This window comes from Podarcis melisellensis (genome assembly GCF_964234715.1).
Source record: "Podarcis melisellensis genome assembly, chromosome: 8".
NCBI lineage: Eukaryota > Metazoa > Chordata > Lepidosauria > Squamata > Lacertidae > Podarcis > Podarcis melisellensis.
Genome location: NC_138540.1, coordinates 9840120 through 9854426, shown reverse-complemented (window position 1 = coordinate 9854426; position 14307 = coordinate 9840120). Strand labels below are relative to the sequence as shown.

General features: G+C 48.0%; 1 protein-coding gene and 1 long non-coding RNA gene across 4 annotated transcripts in view; one reads left to right on the top strand and one right to left on the bottom strand.

The window, feature by feature from the left end:
- The window catches only part of LOC309376694, an 88827-nt gene that overhangs the window by 44191 nt on the left and 30329 nt on the right, over window positions 1-14307 (bottom strand). The gene's annotated exons all lie outside the window — the stretch shown is intronic.
- Window positions 5730-14307, top strand: part of CMKLR1 (chemerin chemokine-like receptor 1) — a 34289-nt gene continuing 25711 nt past the window's right edge. The window contains exons 1-2 of one of the 3 annotated variants that reach the window (XM_081923260.1): window positions 5730-6211; window positions 12214-12380. The gene's annotated coding sequence lies outside the window, so the exon portion shown is untranslated. Of the gene's footprint in view, window positions 6212-12213; window positions 12385-14307 lie in introns of all 3 variants that reach the window. The other 2 variants (XM_081923258.1, XM_081923259.1) reach the window with 2 other exon arrangements.

Below are 14307 nucleotides of genomic sequence, written 5' to 3'. Positions count from 1 at the left end.
TTATAGGTGCCACGTAACACCCAGTCCACATTTGTAAACACTCTTTAGTTTGGCAGCATCTACCCTTTGGAACTCCCTGCTACTTGACACCAGGCCTTTGCTGTGCTCTTTTTGGCCTCTGCTGAAAAACTCCTTGTTTAGAGGCTGTGGGTTAAACCACAGAGCCTAGGACTTGCTGATCAGGAGGTCGGCAGTTCGAATCCCCGCGATGGGGTGAGCTCCCATTGCTCGGTCCCAGCTCCTGCCAACCTAGCAGTTCGAAAACACGTCAAAGTGCAAGTAGATAAATAGGTGCCGCTCCGGTGGGAAGGTAAACGGCGTTTCCGTGCGCTGCTCTGGTTCGCCAGAAGTGGCTGAGTCATGCTGGCCACATGACCCGGAAGCTGTACGCCGGCTCCCTCGGCCAATAAAGCGAGATGAGCGTCGCGACCCCAGAGTCGGCCACGACTGGACCTAATGGTCAGGGGTCCCTTTACCTTTACCTTACCTGTATGTTTAGAAAGCTGGTGCAAGTTTTAACCTGTTAATTCAACTTATTGACAGTGCCTTTTTCTCTAGGGGGTACACAGCGTCGGCCCCTGTTTTTGTTGTTGTTAAGAAGAAGAAAGCACTGCTTATTTATATATCTTTTTTGTAAGGCCCTTGGAGGGTTATATTGTTGTTTTACAGCGAAGCAGTCTATAATTTGATAGTGCGGCTGAGAGCATTGGCTCTCCTGGGGCAGCTGTTCAGGGGAAGGTGTGGTGACAGACATAGCCCCCCCCCCCCAATATAGGGACGGGGCTGGAAAACCACCACCACCACCCCCTAATCTTGAGGGGCCGGCCCTCGCTGGGCCTGCCCACGGCTGCCATGGAATGTATTTGTTATGTACTGAAGTTCTCATCCTGGGCCAGCAGGGGGATACTGTATATAGTTTTCACTCAGGTCCACATATGCAAATAATGGATTGAAAGTGACGTTTAGTGATTGGATAGTTACAGAAAGTGGTTACTGTTATGTTCTAGTGGAGCTCTATATAAGCAGGCTGGCTGAACCCTTCAGTTCAGTTCTGTTCTGTGAATAAACAAGAGCTCTTTGAAGAATTGCTGATATGTTCACCCACAACTTAACAGTATTGCACCCAGTACTTTGTTTCTGGGGGTACGCATACCCCTAAACATTTTGTGAATCTTTCTACTTTTGTCCATTTACTGTACCCCCCCCCCCTGATTTGAACTATAAAATAGGGATTTTCTTGAGTCAAAATGAAAGTACCCCTAAACATTTTTTTTAGAAAAAAGCACTGTCTTTCTTTTTCATTTTCTTTTTCTTAATATTATTCTTTATTGATTAAAAATTTCCATATCTATACAAACATTATATGCTATCTCTTTACATATGAAGAAAAAGAAAATTATGTAGAGAATAGAAAATTTCTAAAGGAACAAAAAAGGGGGAATAAAGAAATAACAGAGATACGAAGTAAAAAAAATCAAAAGAGGAAAAGAAAAAGACAACACTGTCTTTCTGATGCGTCCAAATTCTGCATGCAGAACAGCGTAATTCTGCAATTGGTACCCATTATCATTAGGGCTAGACTGACAGTTCTCCTCAAGGAACTTCCACCTGAATTGAGGGTGAGAAGCGGACAAAAGCAGGCCTATTTTTTTTGCTTTTTCTTTCACTACTTTTTCTTTTTCTTTCGCTGTTGCTCCAGTTTCAAGCAATAATGGCAGGCCTCCATTTTAACCCCCACCCATGCTCTCATGACTGAAGCTACATTGTCACCTAGCATTGTTCCAAGGGGAGTTGTGGGTAAAAACAAGTGGCGGCCATTTTGGGAATACTCCTTCTGCAGCCCCAGTAAGATCCAGACCTCATTTTTGCTGCCTGGAGAGCTGTTCTGGTTCAGAAAAACAACCGCCGCCACCATATCATTAAATACAGATGATAAAGAGTTTCTCACCCACATTAATCACACACCTTCTTGCTTCTAGGCCTGTTGACTGGGACAGTCGCTGCCTCTCCCTTTGGTGCGTTGGTAGTTAGGCATGCAAATAGATCTGTATACCTGAAGGAGCGTCTCCACCTCCATCGTTCAGCCCGGACACTGAGGTCCAGTGCCAAGGGCGTTCTGGCGGTTCCCTCATTGCGAGAAGCAAAGCTACAGGGAACCAGGCAGAGGGCCTTCTCGGTAGTGGCACCCACCCTGTGGAACGCCCTCCCAGCAGATGACAAGGAAATAAGCAACTAACTGACTTTTCAATGGCATCTGAAGGCAGCCCTGTTTAGGGAAGTTTTTAATGTTTCATGTTTTATCGTGTTTTTAATATTCTCTTGGGAGCCTCCCAGAGTGGCTGGGGAAACTCAGTTGGAGGGGCGGGGTATAAATAATACATTATTATTATTATTATTATTATTATTATTATTATTATTATTATTATTAAAGGTAAAGGGTAAAGGGACCCCTGACCATTAGGTCCCGTCGTGGCTGACTCTGGGGTTGCGGCGCTCATCTCACTTTATTGGCCGAGGGAGCTGCTGTTTGTCCGCAGACAGCTTCCGGGTCATGTGGCCAGCATGACTAAGCCGCTTCTGGCGAACCAGAGCAGCACACAGAAATGCCGTTTACCTTCCCGCTGGAGCGCTACCTATTTATCTACTTGTACTTTGACGTGCTTTCGAACTGCTAGGTTGCCAGGAACAGGGACCGAGCAATGGGAGCTCACCCCGTTGCGGGGATTCAAACCGCTGACCTTCTGATCGACAAGCTTTGTGGTTTAACTCACAGCGCCACTCGCGTCCCTATTATTATTATTATTATTATTATATCATCATCATCTGAGGGGGAAGATGGAAGTTGCTACCAGTGTTGCTTCTGTCGCGAAGGCACAGGTGGATTCCTGAAGCAGGGCGAAGCAGGGAAACCCCTCTTTACAGCCCCTAACTAAGTCTGGGGGCAGAAATTGCCTCTCTAGCGAAAGTTGGCAGGGACACAAAACATCCCAGGACTCGCTGTCAAAGCGATTGTGGAAGAGGCAGGCAGAAAAACCACCTCGTGAGCATTTTGGGCCATCATCGCCCCCGTAAACAATGCAATATTTATCTCGATTAAATCTGCACCTTGGAAGACGCCCGAGGCAGTGTGCGTTGCGCAAATCAAATAACTTTTGCTTAGGGCTGCTTATTTTGCAAACCAGCTGATGGGAGGAGAGAGCAAAACAATAATGCCAGACAACCTTAACATCTCCCCCCGCCCCCCGCGCCCAACCCCAGCTTCTCTGGCCTCATCCGGCATTGCCCACCCGCTTCCTGGAATGGGGGACATCCCGGCAGCCCAGAGGACAATTTCCACCAGGTGCCAGAGCAAACCAGAAAGGGGTTACGAAAGAGGCAAATGAGATCCATCGGTGCGAGTGGGTGGGTGCCTGTTTCGAGGGAGGTTCGCGGCCCGGCTCTTGCTGGGATGTCTGGCTGTCCATCTGGGGAAAGGTCACAGCTCTCTCAGTGCAGAAGGCTGTTCTGCAGTCTGAAGGCCAGTTGATGTGAGCAGGACCAGGGAGAAGGCCAGTGCTGTGCTCAAATCCAGCTTGTGGTCTTCCCAAAAAGAGGTATCTGTTTGACCACCGTAAGAACAGGAAGCTGGGCTAGATTATGGTTACCAGATTTTTTTCAATGAATCCAGGGACACCTCTCTTTTTTTTGGAAGCTGAGTAGCAACAGGGAGTCAGTAGTGGGGATGGTGAGGCAAAAGACCCTGGGCCCAAGCAGACATGCATGTTGTATAAAGGTGCAAAGCCCTTCTTTCGCGCCCTGTGAAACATGAATGTGCAGAGTTTTTAAAAAAATTGGGCAATGGTGAACCGCGCGCCCGTGACTCCCGAGCCTTCCCCAATCTCCTTCCCCCTTTGTTTTGACAGATCAGAGGAGGCTCAGGAGTCATGGGCAGGTGGCCATTGCCCAGGAGGTGCCAGCCTGGTAGTGCAGTTGACTCTGGTTGGCTTCAGGAGATGCTTGCTGCCATAGCACAGGGAAAATGGCAGGCGGCACGGCAACGAGCAGCGCTAACAGGCTCGCTCCAGGCTGCTGAGGCTGCTACTGCCACGTTTCCTGGGGACAGATTTGCAAATCTGGGGACTGTCCGCCGGGAACCGGGGACGTCTGGTAACCCCAGGCTAGATGGGTCCTTCTCATGTCCTTATAATTCATGGACGATCAGTCTACCAATGCTTACGAGCCAAAATGGCTGTGCTCTGCCTCCAAAGGCAGTAATGCAGACCCTTCTCAGTGTCCCTATTTACAGAAGCCGTCCCAGTTTTTGGTTAGATCCCAGAATGTCCCCCTTTTCCTTAAGATGCCCCTATTTTCATTGTAGGAATGTTGGGCACGCCTATTTTCATTGAAGGGTATGGTGTTATGAGACCCCAGAGCTATATGCAACCTTTAGAAGCTGTCTGAAGGCAGCCCTGTATAGGGAAGGGTTTTTTTAAAAAAAAGTTTAATGTTTATATGTACAGTGGTACCTCGGGTTAAGTACTTATTTCATTCCGGAGGTCCGTAATTAACCTGAAACTGTTCTTAACCTGAAGCACCACTTTAGCTAATGGGGCCTCCTGCTGCTGCCTTGCCGCCGGAGCATGATTTCTGTTCTCATCCTGAAGCAAAGTTCTTAACCTGAAGCACTATTTCTGGGTTAGCGGAGTCTGTAACCTGAAGCGTATGTAACCCGAGGTACCACTGTATGTTGGAAGCCACCCAGAGTGGCTGGGGCAACCCAATCAGATGGGCAGGGTCTAATTGTAAAATAATAACAACAACAATTACAACAACTATGAAATAGGACGTCCCTATTTTTTTCCCAACAAAGGTCTGTACTGTATAGTTAAAGCTATGGTTTTCCCAGTAGTGATGTATGGAAGTGAGAGCTGGACCATCAAGAAGGCTGATTGCCGAAGAATGGATGCTTTTGAATTATGGTGCTGGAGGAGACTCTTGAGAGTCCCATGGACTGCAAGAAGATCACACCTCTCCATTCTGAAGGAAATCAGCCCTGAGTGCTCACTGGAAGGACAGATCCTGAAGCTGAGGCTCCAATACTTTGGCCACCTCATGAGAAGAGAAGACTCCCTGGAAAAGACCCTGATGTTGGGAAAGATGGAGGGCACAAGGAGAAGGGGACGACAGAGGACGAGATGGTGGGACAGTGTTTTTGAAGCTACCACCATGAGTTTGACCAAACTGCGGGAGGCAGTGGAAGACAGGAGTGCCTGGCGTGCTCTGGTCCAGGGGGTCACGAAGAGTCGGACATGACTAAACAACAACATTTTTATTGTGGAAATGTTGGAGGATATGAGTAATGTTTCTGAATACCAATTGTCGGTAGCTTCAGGAGGAGAGAGGCAGGGTTGTCACACGTCTGGACATAGCTGAGACAAACTCAACAACTTTTGTGTCCATTGAGGTATCTTGCTGGTCACTGTGAGTTCAGGATGGGCATTTGGCCTGATCAGCAAACTCAACTTATGTCCTTATGTTCTAACTCTTGTACGGAGACCCCTTTAACCTGAATAGCCCCTCCTCCCCTCCAATGCTGTCCCCACCTGCAGAGTGCAGCCTGTTGCACCTTCATCTGATAAAACAGGCCAGTCTCTCTTCCAAAGACCTCAGTTCCTTTGATTTTTCTGAACGGTGCCCGGAGCAAAATCCCAGTGGGCTAAAAAAAAGAGAGAGAAAAGTCTGCCATTGGGTTCTTCCCACTACCAGCCCTTATTAGCCTATGGCTCACCAGCAGGATATTCGCCAGCTTTCCTAGGTCAGTGGGTTACACCCTCTCCTTCCAGCTGCTGATTTAAGGGAAGGGATCCCTGCCAAATTTCTCATCCTGATATTCTGGTGGGGCTTGTTTGTTTCCTTTCGTCTTTTTCTCTTCCTCCGTTCTTTAAAAGGGAGATGAAATGCGGCACGTTGTGCCTTCATGACTTCAGTTTAGAGGATCTGTGTGTTCTGGGAGCAGCCACTTCTGAAGATGAAGAGGAGTCCCAAACACTTCCTGACCATGTGCAAAGGGCATCGCCTCTGCTGAAGGACTTTCTCTGTTACCAGCTCCTTGGAAAGAAATGTTCCTCTCTGCCTTGATGCAACGGTTTGGAGAGATCGGTGCAGCTTCTCGTGGGGAAGAAAAGTGTGAGCTGCGAGGCAGAAGCGGTGGAAAATTCAACTAATCAGAAAGGTATTTCCTTCTCATGTTTTGCTTTCATCTAGCAAACTCTGTGTTTAGTTAGAGTCAGCTAAAACTTGCAGAACTTGAGGGGCTGGTTCGAAAGAGAGCCCTCTGGAAGTGCTTAGTTGTTCTGTCAGTTTGGCAAAGGCCAGTTTTGCTCAGATGGGAAGAAAGAGAATGAATGTTTGAAACAAGGCCATCTCAGTCTGGGGTTTGTATTCTCCCCCTGCCAAATATATAGATTTGGGTTTCAGAATTGAATTCTGGTATTTAAAAAGGCTTGTTTCCTGATTGGTTGTGCGAATGAAGTTAGCACAGAATATTTGACTCAATGCCATTTCAAATAGTTAGCTGATACCATCAAATGTGGTCTGCTGTTAAAAATGCGCTGGAAGCCAGGTGTAGATGTTGAAATAAAATGCGGCCAGAAAAAGATTTGCCACCTGGCAGGGGGGCCGGCCGCACCGGGCGCAACATCTGGGGGTTAGGGTTAGGGGGCTCAAATCCACGGGTTAGGGGCGCAAATCCACGGGTTAGGGGGCACAAATTACTTGCCTTGCCCCGGGTGCTGACAACCCATGCTACGCCACTGTCACCTGGCTTTGCAGAGGAGAATCTAGGGGAGTCCCCCCCCCCAGCAATGTAGATGATGCTTTAGCATTCCTGCCCTGACATCTGTTCGCCTTGGATTCGGTTCCCCTTTTCTGCCCCCGCTTTCTGCAGAGCTGAACTTCAAACGCCAAGCAAGCACATTTTCTCCTGTTCTGAAGTTCTGGGTGGTTGTGAAATAGTTTAATCGACAATAAACCTCTGGAAAGGGGTGTGTGCGCCGCAGAGACGCAGTGACTTCACTGTGCTGTGTAATCCAAAAACCATTTCCCTACTGAAAGCTGAGACAAGCAGGTGTTGCGAAGGCGTTTTCCACCAGGGTCCAGAGTGCCTGGCTTCGGAGCTGCTTTCGCAACAGAGAATCACAGAACTGGGAGCACCAGTAGGTCATTTAGTCCACCCTCTGCCTTTTTTAAAATATATATATATATTATTCATTTACCTTCTTTAGCTTGTTAAACGGGAGCAAAGTGCTACGAGCCCTGCCCCGAAATCACTGGGAATATTATGCAGTCACTCATGGGCTTCTCCTGAGATGTCCAAAGGAACTGTTGACACACTTCTAAGTATACTTTCCCCACCTTAAGGACTAGAAACTTACCTTTAAACAAAGAAGCCTCAATGTCAGCTAACTTCAAGTCTTACTTCAGGGCTTCCATTGGTCACTTGAACAGCCATTATGGGACTAGATATGGACTTGGGGTGATCCAGAAGGAATATTTTACATTGTAGGTGTTATTTCAGTTCTGTTAGTGTCTTTAAGCTTTTACAGTTCTCCTTTAAATACAGTGGTACCTTGGGTTAAGTACTTAATTCGTTCCGGAGGTCTGTTCTTAACCTGAAACTGTTCTTAACCTGAAGCACCACTTTGGCTAATGGGGCCTCCCGCTGCCGCCACGCCGCCGGAGCCCTATTTCTGTTCTTATCCTGAAGCAAAGTTCTTAACCTGAAGCACTATTTCTGGGTTAGGGGAGTCTGTAACCTGAAGCGTCTGTAACCTGAAGCATGTGTAACCCGAGGTACCACTGTACTCAATAAATTTACTCCAGTTATTCTGGTATCTCTGGTCATCCTGGTCCCGGATCCTTCCTGTCAATTTGGCAAGTTCTGCAAAGTCTGTCATCTGCCACCCTATAATAGTAGGTATGTCTTGTATTTTCCATTTTTGGGCCAGTAGAGTCCTTGCGGCGGCTGTGGCATGCATAAATAGTCTTCGGTATTTTATTTTAATTTCCCTTCTCATTAGACCGAGCAGGAAAGCCTCCGGTCTTTTGGGAAAGGTATACTTAAATATCTTTTTAAGCTCATTATAAATTAACTCCCAGAATTTTTTCACCTTGTCACAGGTCCACCACATGTGATAGTATCCTCCGTCTACTTCTTTACATTTCCAACATCTTCTATCCCTCTTCCTATACGTTTTAGCAAATTTTGTTGGCGTTAAATGCCATCTGTAAAATCATTTTTAATAAGTTCTCTTTCAAAGCCATACATCCAGTGTATCTCAAACCCTCATTCCATAATTTTATCCATGCTTCCAATTCAATATTGTGCCCAAAATCTATGAGGGCGTTTTTATTTCTTGTGTGTCCTGTGTGCGATTTATGGGTGTGGCCATGCCCATTTTGGATTTGGTCACGCCCCCTGCTGAAACATGGCCCCCGGACACTGGGCAAATGGGAATTGTGGCACTTGGGTCAGAAAAGTTCCCCCACCTCTCCATGCAGAGATTCCCAGCACAGTTCCAGCATCTATGGCTAAAAGGATGGGACCGAGGGCATAGCTGTCAAGCGTCCCTTATTTCGAGGGACAGTCCCTTATCCCAGCGCCATGTCCTGCTGCTGTCCCTTATTGATGGATGTCCCTTAAATTTCCCGGATTTCTAAGGAAGCAGCTCCTCTCCCTCCCTCCTTGCTGGCCAGGGAGGAGGGAGGCTCCAACTGTGTTGTTTGGCTGCCCAGCCCGCCCCCTTCCGGCCTCCTCTCACCAGCCTCAGCCCCTGGGAGCCCCTCCCCGCCGGGCCCTTCCGCTGTCATCCTCCTCGCGGCCGCCGAACTGAGCATCTCTGCCTGGGGCCTCCCCTCTGCCCGTCGGTGCCGCTCCTGCTCCCGCTAGGACATACTGAGGCTGTGCTGCCGAAGGACCCAGATAAGATGGGCAGCTGAGGAGCCTTGAGAGGAGAGCGAGGGCAATCATAGAGAAAGCAGTTCAGAGAGAGGAGGGAGAGGAGGAGGCGGAGGCGCGGGCAGGTGTTCCAAGGGCTACAAGGGAAGGACTGCAAGCACTTCTCCCATAGATTTGTAGTGGTAGACTAGCATAGATGGTCTGATCTGAGGGTATGCTTCGGGCGCTATTTCCCCCCCTCCTCCCACCCCACCTGATGGAATTGAGAGCTGCAGATGGAGCACGAGAGAAAAGATACAGAACTGCAGCAGCATCTTCGTAGCTTGGACTTCGTTTTGCGCGAAAAGTGGTTGCTGCTTGTAGTTATTTAATTGCAGCGTTTCATCAGCTGGTGTCTTGAGCAGCAACCTCTGGAAACGAAGGGCTAAAAACCGGCGCTGCTCTCCCAAATTATCTGGTCCCTTTTAACTTTGTATTTCAGCTGGTTGACTAAAATCCCTTATTTGGGCTGCTGGTCCCTTATTTTCAATTCTGTAAGTTGACAGCTATGGCAGAGGGAGATGTCAAGATGCTGGAAAGCCATTGCCATAAGAACAGAGGGAGCGGTGTTATACTGAAACAGACTATTGGTTCACCTTGCTCCGTATTTTCTGCTGTCTTGCAGTGTCTGTCCAGGATTTCAGACATTAACTGCCCCAAATCCATCCTCATGCATGACTCACGGCATTCTGCAGCAAAAAAAGGAAAAAGAAAAGTTTCTATTCCTGGAGGATTCTAGCATCCTGTAGTCGTCATTGGTTAGAGAAAGCGGAAAGCATTGGTTGTGCATTTGGTGGGTTTCTCAAATGCTGGCACGAGAGTCAGCCTTGTCGCAGAGAGAAAGCAGGAAGCCGGCCTTCTATCAGGCCAGCCTGTTTCCTACGCAGCCCAGGATTTACTCAGACTAGCATCCAATCTCCAAAGCCTCTGGCTGCTGTATAGGGAGGGGTGACTCTGCCAGATGCAGTTTCTCATTTTCCCAGCCTTAAGTGTAGCTCTCCACATCAGGTTGTGAATCGTTCCCCCTCCCCTTCTTCTTAAAGTCCTCAGAAAATCTCACCAGCGTTTTAGTGTGAATCTGAAATATACTCTTCATTCAGCTCATAGTGGTGAGGAGGAATGGAAGTTCCCCCAGAATGTCTGCTTTATATTACAGTGGTACCTCGGGTTAAGTACTTAATTCATTCTGGAGGTCCGTTCTTAACCTGAAACTGTTCTTAACCTGAAGCACCACTTTAGCTAATGGGGCCTTCTGCTGCCGCTGCAGCGCCGGAGCACGATTTCCGTTCTCATCCTGAAGCAAAGTTCTTAACCCGAGGTACTATTTCTGGGTTAGCGGAGTCTGTAACCTGAAGCGTCTGTAACCTGAAGCGTATGTAACCCGAGGTACCACTGCACATTATTTACACAATGCGCCCCACGTGATTGGCTAATTACAGGATTCACCTGTAGGCCAATCAGGTTGTGGATTCACTTCCACCTGGAGCTGGATTGGGTAGCTCCTGTGGACCAATCAGACTGTTGGATTCTGGACCCTATTGTTCTAGGACCAATCAGACTGTTGCATTCTGGACCCTATTGTTCTAGGACCAATCAGACTGCTGCCTTTTGGATCCTATTCAACTCAGTACATAACAGATTCCCTCCTAATATACCGTATTTTTTGCTCTGTAAGACTCACTTTTCCCCTCCTAAATAGTAAAGGGAAATGTGTGTGCTTCTTATGGAGCGAATGCAGGCTGTACAGCTATCCCAGAAGCCAGAACAGCAAGAGGGATTGCTGCTTTCACTGCGCAGCGATCCCTCTTGCTGTTCTGGCTTCTGAGATTCAGAATATTTTTTTTCTTGTTTTCCTCCTCCAAAAACTAGGTGTGTCTTGTGGTCTGGTGCGTCTTATAGAGCGAAAAATACGGTACATACTTTTGCAGACCTTTCAAGTGTTGCTATTTTCCAGGGGCCGTTCCAGATTTACAGAAGCCATCCTGGTTTCTGATTTGATCCCAGAATTTCCCACCTTTTCCATAGGACATCCCTATTTTCATTGGATAAATGTTGGAGGGTATGGAGTTCTGAGACCCCCGAGCCAAGGAGATAAGTACGGTAACTATACAACCTTTAGAAGACATCTGAACGCAGCCCTGTAGAGGGAAGTTTTTTTCCTTCGTGTTTAATGTTTTATTATGTTTCTATATACAGTGGTACCTCAGGTTACAGACGCTTCAGGTTACAGACTCCGCTAACCCAGAAATAGTGCTTCAGGTTAAGAACTTTGGTTCAGGATGAGAACAGAAATCGTGCTCCGGCGGCGCAGCAGCAGCAGGAGGCCCCATTAGCTAAAATGATGCTTCAGGTTAAGAACAGTTTCAGGTTAAGAACAGACCTCTGGAACGAATTAAGTACTTAACCCGAGGTACCACTGTATGTTGGAAGCTGCTCAGAGTGGTTGCGGCAACCCAGTCAGGTGGGCAGGGTGTAAATAATAAAAACTGAGCTCAGTTTGGTTCTGGTACAAAAAATAAATTCCTAGGCTCAGAGGCACCCTATCACTTCATTCTAGTTACAGTCATAACTCTGGTTAAAGTAGCTTTGGGTTAAGCGTTTTCGGATTGCACTCCTCGGCGACCTGGAAGTAACGGAACGAGTTACTTCCGGGTTTCGCCTCTTGCGCATGCGCAGACGCTCAACATGACATCATGCGCATGCGCAGACATAGCGAATCGCGACCCGTGCACGCGCAGATGCGGGTTGCATTCGCTTTAAGATGCGAATGGGGCTCTGGAACAGATCCCGTTCATATCCAGAGGTAGAAGAAGAAGAGTTTGGATTTGATATCCCGCCTTTCACTCAATTTCCCATAACCTTTCCCAGTCTGAAAGTTGAATATTGTGCCCTAAATCCCCTGCCCAGTGTAAACATTGGCTGTGTCTTCTGGTGTGGACAACTGGTTGGTGACCCAAAGAACCCTGCTTGCTGCCCGACAAGGCCAGAATTTGCCCCTGGCAGCAAAGATGCTGACCATAGCCTCTTTTTGGAGAAGCGAGGCGACTTCCCTGCGATGGCTGATGCAGCTGACTTTGCATGAGAGCTGTGGAAGGAAGGAAGACTTCACCACAATTTCTTAGAATAATAAAGCCACTTCCTCACTGAGATGCCAGTACGATGTGGAGGGTGCTTTTGACTGGAACCTCTGCAGCCTAGATCCAAAAGCCCCTCTCTGCTTTTCTCTCTCTTAAATAAAGGGACACCTTGATTTCTTGGCACCAGACAACACACGTCCACTTCAGCAGTCCTCGTAAGAAATGCTGGTTTCATTCAAACGCAGTTGGCCAACTCTGAGCAGCTGGTGATATAGCCCAGGATCAGTTCCTCTCAAGGGTGGACCCAGGAGACTGGCATTTTCCTCACTGTAGGTAAGCTGATTTCCCATCTCACCTCCATCTATTCTAGGATTCATGTGATGATGGGCTGGCCTGATCCTGATCCTGGTGGCCTCACAGGAACTAGAGATTGGGGTAGTGATGGGTTGGTGTCCAAAAGGGAGAGAAAGAGACCTTCAGGGTCTCTTCTAATTCTGTCTGACAGACAGACAGACAGACAGACAATGCATTTATTTAGTGGTGGCTGTAGAGCAGGGGTCCCCAACCTGTGGCCCATGGGCCAGAGGTGGCCCACGGAGGCCATTTAACCAGCCCCCGAGCCACCCCCAGACTGAGCCACCCACTCGGCAAGTCCCCGCACGCTGCACCAAACCGCCACAGCGCGGCGCGGGGACTCTTTTCCATGGCTCCGGAAATTGCTTACATTGCTACATTGGCTCCCAGTACGTTTCCGAGCACAATTCAAAGTGTTGGTGCTGGCCTTTAAAGCCCTAAACGGCCTCGGTCCTGTATACCTGAAGGAGCGTCTCCACCCGCATCGTTCAGCCCAGACACTGAGGTCCAGCATGAGGGCCTTCTGGCGGTTCCCTCCCTGCGAGAAGCCAAGTTACAGGGAACCAGGCAGAGGGCCTTCTCAGTAGTGGCAACCGCCCTGTGGAACGCCCTCCCATCAGATGTCAAAGAGAAAAATAACTATCAAACAGAAGACATCTGAAGGCAGCCTTGTTTAGGGAAGCTTTTAATGTTTAATAGGTTATTGTATTTTAGTGTTCTGTTCGAAGCTGCCCAGACTGGCTGGAGAAACCCAGCTAGATGGGCGGGGTATAAATATATTATTATTATTATTATTATTATTATTATTATTATTATTATTATTATTATTATTATTGCATGCCCAGACGCTGGAAATCGCTTCTGCACAGGCACAATTTTTGGTGTCTGGGCATGCGGAGAAGCAATTTCCGGCGCCACGGACATGAGCAGACCCGATTTTCGGCGTTGCGAATCCGGCCCATGCCTGGTAAGCCTTGCCCAGCCCTGCTATAGAGAATGGTAACATTGGGCATTTGCTGGTGGCGCTGTGGGTTAAACCACAGAGCCTAGGGCTTGCCAATCAGAAAGTCGGCGGTTCGAATCCCCGCGATGGGGTGAGCTCCCGTTGTTTGGTCCCTGCTCCTGCCAACCTAGCAGTTCAAAAGCACGTCAAAGTGCAAGTAGATAAATAGGTACTGCTCCGGCGGGAAGGTAAACGGCGTTTCCGTGCGCTGCTCTGGTTCGCCAGAAGCGGCTTAGTCATGCTGGCCACATGACCCGGAATCTGTACGTCGGGTCCCTCGGCCAATAAAGCGAGATGAGCGCCGCAACCCCAGAGTCGTCCACGACTGGACCTAATGGTCAGGGTCCCTTTACCTTTATAACTAATAGGAGGATGATTTTGAAGAACTGTTTTGTCTCACAGAAGATGATGCTAGGCCACATGGACCAGAGGTCCTATCCCAGTGTGCAAAGCATCTTAGTAGGCAATGCTATCACTTAGTAGGCAATGCTACTAGATCCAGCCCTCTCATTACTGGTCCCTTTGGCATTGACTGATGGACCCATCCAAGGACTCACTACTGTCAAATTTCACAGAATCATGGAATTGTTGAGTTCATCTAGAGCAGGAAACAGAGCTTAAAATAATCCCTGACCTCTGTTTAAAAACCTCCAAGGAGGCAGAGATCTCCAAAGTCCATTCCACCGTCGAATAGTTCTTACCCTCAGAAAGTTCCTCCCAATGTTTCATTGGAATCTTCTTTCTTGTCATTTGAATCTATCGGTTCAGGTCCTCCCCTCTGGAGTAGCACAAAAGCAAGCTTGATTCATCTTCCATGTGACAGCCCTTTAGATATTTGAAAATATTTCTTTTTTATATTCCTGACTGAAGTTTTTTCTCAGCACTTTGGCTGAGAAGAA